At 41.2% G+C, this 5,099-nt stretch overlaps 1 protein-coding gene across 2 annotated transcripts in view; it reads right to left on the reverse strand.

The window, feature by feature from the left end:
- Positions 1-4,883, reverse strand: part of LOC143301301 (uncharacterized) — a 39,919-nt gene extending 35,036 nt beyond the window's left edge. For both annotated transcript variants that reach the window (XM_076615504.1, XM_076615503.1), the window contains exon 1: positions 4,689-4,883. The gene's annotated coding sequence lies outside the window, so the exon portion shown is untranslated. The remainder of the gene's footprint in view (positions 1-4,688) is intronic.
- Between the last annotated feature and the right edge of the window lie 216 nt (positions 4,884-5,099).

Genomic DNA, 5,099 nt, shown 5'->3' on the forward strand with positions numbered 1-5,099 from the left:
GTAGAGGCGACTGACAGCTGCCAATGGGCGCTCATCATTCGTTTCCTTTGACGTTCAGTCAGGTCTCAGTCACGCGCGTGTACACAGAGAGAGAGAGAGAGGGGGGGGGGGGATAGAGAAAGAACTCAGAACTCAGAAACATCTTACTGCAAGGCCACCGGCCTGTTTGCAAAGGGGATACATACACACATTTGAGATGCACAAAATACCGAAAATAAAGAGGAAGGCAACAACATCATGGACACAATTCTCAACTGAAAAAGTAGACAAATAAAGATTTTTAGTTCGCAACAGTTCCTGCAATGAGAGAGAGAGAGAGAGAGATGTAACGTTTTATGTGTAGACCATTTTGGTGTTTTTTTAATCTACCGCGTCATAAAGGCAGCCATCCTCCGTTTTCGGGGGTGAGCATGCTGAGTATGTTCTGTGCATGCTGGGTATACTCAATGTTTCAATAACCCACCAAACGCCGACATGGATAACAAAATCTTTAACGTGCGTGTTTGATTTTCTGCGTGCGTATACACACAAAGGGGGTTCAGGCACTGGCAGGTCGGCACATAATTATGTTGACCTGGGAGATGGGAAAAATCTCCTCCCTCTACCCACCAGGCACCGTGGGGTAAGACTCCACAGCTCTAAACATTTGACCACCGCACCCGTGCACACACACACACACACACACACACACACACACACACACACACACACACACACACACACACAATTGTTAAAAGAAGCAGATGTCATACATACCCAGTCAGTCCTAGAGAGCCAACCTTAGGAGGGTGTACAACATTACGAAAATGAAATAAAGACACGTAAACAAATAAGAAATATATTTCTAAATTTCATAATCCCCTGAAAACGGAGTATGGCTGCCTACATGGCGGGGTAAAAAAACAGACATACACGTAAAAGCCCAGTCGTGTATATAATACGAGCGATAGTGGCAGTTGCAGCCCACGAACGAAGAAGAAGAAGAAGAAATTCCATACTGAGCCAGAGGAAGTCGAAAAGTGACCTCTCTGCATGACAGAAACAGTGTCTGAACGACAACGCTAACGATAGCGGACCGATGGCTTGCTGGGAAACACGTCCGTTTAGGAAACCAGAGAATCTGAGCGCGTGGGTTCGAATCCCACTACACTCAGTCATTCGGATGAGACAATAAACCGAGGTCCCGTGTGCAGCATGCACTTAGCGCACGTAAAAGAACCCACGGCAACAAAAGGGTTGTTCCTGGCAAAATTCTGAAGAAAAATCCACTTCGATAGGAAAAACAAATAAAACTGCACGCAGGGAAAAATACAAAAAAAATGGGTGGCGCTGTAGTGTAGCGACGCGCTCTCCCTGGGGAGAGCAGCCCGAATTTCACACAGAGAAATCTGTTGTGATAAAAAAAAAAAAGAAATACAAATACAGTTGTATTTCATTTCGCCCCACTGGACCTGGAGTGATGGTCTGGACCACTAACGGAGGTCCAGTATGCAGCATGCACTTTGCGCGCGTTAAAAGAACTCACGGCAACAAAAGGCTTGTCCTTGGCAAAATTGTGCAGAAAAAAAACCCACTTTGATGAGAAAACAAATACATTTGCGGGCAGAAAAAAAAACAACGAAAAAAACAAAAACAAAAAACCCGCAGGTGCGCTGCGCTGTAGCGAAGTGCTCTCCCCGTGGAGAGCAGCTCGAATTTCACAAAAAAATATGTTGTGCATAGAGTGATAGAATACAATACAATACAATACAATACAATACAATACAATACAAGCGGAAACGGAACAAGCTATAGACAGACTAGAGGAACTGCAAGAGTGGAACCAAAACTAAACTAAACACAACCTGATAACAAACACACGCAAAACAAACAAACAAAAGTTACGAAGAGAAGAAGAAAGCGAATAAAGACAGAGAGAGAGAGAGAGAAGAGAGAGAGAGAAGGGAGAGAGGAGAAGAGAGAGAGAGAGAGAGAGAAAGAGAAGCAGAGAGAGAGAGAGGGAGAGAGAGAGAGAGAAGAGACAGAGAGAGAGAGAGAAGAGAGAGAGAAATAGAGAAACAGAGAGAGAGAGAGATAAAGAGAGAAGAGAGAGAAAGAGAGAGAGAGAGAAAGAGAGAAAGAGAGAGAGAGAGAGAGAGAGAGAGAGAGAGAGAGAGAGAGAAGGAACAAACGAAAGAGAAAAAAGAAAGGTAAGCCAAAAATGACACAGCGTTTAAAAAATATATTAAAGGAGAGATAGAGAGGACAAAGAAATATGTTAAAAAAAAAGAGAGGGGAGAAGAAAAGGAAAGACAGAAAATAGAAAAAAGAAAGAAAAAAACGGGGGGGTACTCGAACTGGAACTGGAACATTTTAATGACTAGGCCATTCGCCCGTGTCAAGGGGGTGGGGGCTGGGGGATCGGGAGGTATGGAGTACAAGGACAATTATACAGGCAGTCTGAAACACAAGTCATCACCGTGAAACATACATGTTTGCTTACATTCAAAAGAGGGTTTGAGCAATTCCTGGGAAAGTACAGATCATTTCATTCACATTTGAATCACCAACATACGTTGGATCGCGTGCGCGCGCGCGCCTACGCACACACACATACACCGCATGGACATCAACATCATGTCATTTGTCTAAAAACACGGGGGGTAAAGGAAGAGAGAGAAAAAAAAGAAGAAAAAAAAAAAGAAAAAAAAAAAAGATAAAAATAAAGAGAGGGGAGAAGAACGATTTTTTTTTAATGAAAGAAAGTGAAAGAAAAGAAAAAAAGACAGGGAAAAGGGAAGGAAGGAACAGAATGAAAAAAAAAAAGAAAGAGAGAAGGAAAACGAGACAAAGGAAGAGCGAGAAAGAACAGAAGAGAAAATTAAACAAAGAGACAAAGAAACCTTTTGGCGAGAAAGAACAGAAGGGAAAATTAAACAAAGAGACAGAAAGAACAGAAGGGAAAATTAAACAAAGAGACAGAAAGAACAGAAAGGAAAATTAAACAAAGAGACAGAAAGAACCCTTTTGACGAGAAAGAACAGAAGGGAAAATTAAACACAGAGACAGAAAGAACAGAAAGGAAAATTAAACAAAGAGACAGAAAGAACAGAAGGGAAAATTAAACACAGAGACAGAAAGAAACCTTTTGACGAGGCAAAGAGACAGAAAAATGAACAAGAGAGCCCCCCACCCCCTCACCCCCACCCCCCAAAAAAGAGAAAGACAGCGGGCAGCTAAACATTAAAAAAATGAAAAAGAAAGAAACTTATAGAGAAAGAAAGAAAAAAAGAAAAGAAAAGAAAAAAATGAAAGAACGAAAAAAAAAAAACAAAACAACTTTCGATGCAAAATTATACAGCAAAATTACTTTGATGATTAAAACAAATGCACAAATACATACAGGAACAAGAGAGGCAAGGCCTTCAAGACTCACTTGTGATACACTTTTAAAAAAATCCAAGCTTTTTATGTATTGAGTATAATTTCAAAATGTAATGTTTAAGATGAGGAAGATCACTTTAAAGCAAATTAAGTCCCCTGGCATTAATTACAGAGTAATTTCCCTTTTTTTACCATCTGCACTAAAGCGTTTGCAAAATAAAATAATAAAACTTCCATGCTTAGCAAAAGAAGTTCCTGTTTGAACAAAAAATGATAATAATGACTGCTCTTGTGTTTGGGTCAGAATATCAGATCAAAGTGCCAAGTTTAGAGAATACAAAAAAATAGAAATATAACAGTAAATGCAGTTTGCATATAATTAGGCTTCATTATTTATTTTGTGTGCCCATCCCAGAGGTGCAATATTGTTTTAAACAAGATGACTGGAGAAAACTGAATTTTTTCCTATTCTTATGCCAAATTTGGTGTCAACTGACAAAGTATTTGCAGAGAAAATGTCAATGTTAAAGTTTACCACGCAGACACAGACAGACACACACACACACACACACAGATAACCGAACACCGGGTTAAAACATAGACTCTTTGTTTACACAAGTGAGTCAAAAAGCCAAACTGAAACAGTGGCGCTGTACACTAGCAATACGTCATCAGACATGGAAAGAAAACTGGTTTTGTTGTTGTTGTTTTTTTTAATGCGGTGAAGATTCTACCAATAATGATGATAATCTAGTCACAACGCAGTGCAGTACAACACAACGCTATAACAAACAGACTAAAAAAAAATCCATAAATTACAAAGACATAGGAGAAAAAAAGTCTAACCCATGCACACACACACACACACACACACACACACAAGAAAGTGAGCAACTACGGGTCGAAGTCACATATATACCGACCGGTATTTTTACTCACCCAACCGCCTCCCTCCACTACACCTGGAGAGGAGGTCTGGGTGCTAGTCTTTCGGATAAGACGATAAACCGAGATTCCGTGTGCAGCATGCATTCAGCATGCGTAAACGATTCCCCAGCAACAAAAAGGGTTGACCCTGGCGAAAATCTGGGTAAAAAAACACTTTCATATTTACCAGTGATGACAACAATAATAATAGTAATAATAATAATAAACTTTTAGATTTTTGTTTTAACTGGTGGCGCTGCACTGTGGCGAAACGCTTAACCCCGGGAGAACAGCCTGAATTTCACAGAGGAATCTTTTTGGATAAAATGAAACCAAATCTACCAGCTTACCTGTTGCAATGCAATGTGATACAACACATAAAACATCCACCAACTCACCTGTTGTAAAAGTATCCTAAGTTGACTTCTTCTTTCCTTCCTTCCTTCTTTCTTTCTTTCGGTTTCTCCTCCCTTCAGAGTTGATCAGCAACCTCGGACGATCTCTCTCTCGTGTCTTGTCAAATGGTTGTTGCAGCGAAAAAACGACAAGCCAAGACCGACAACTCTTGCTTGTCTTCCAAGAAGCCCGTTTGCTTGCGGAGTGAGTGGCCGAACTTGGGAGCGGGCCAAGCTTTTATACCCACCTGGGCGTCTCATCTCGGAATCGCCAACGCACACAACAAAGACCTCACTCCGAGGTTTTAGTCGAATATTGATTGGACGGAGAGAGACGTCAGAGGGTGTGAACGGAAGAATGGGGAGGGGGGGGGGGGGTTGGATTTGGGAGGGAAGGAGAGAGAGAGGAGGGGG

Source organism: Babylonia areolata, chromosome 27 (assembly GCF_041734735.1).
Source record: "Babylonia areolata isolate BAREFJ2019XMU chromosome 27, ASM4173473v1, whole genome shotgun sequence".
Taxonomy (NCBI): domain Eukaryota; kingdom Metazoa; phylum Mollusca; class Gastropoda; order Neogastropoda; family Buccinidae; genus Babylonia; species Babylonia areolata.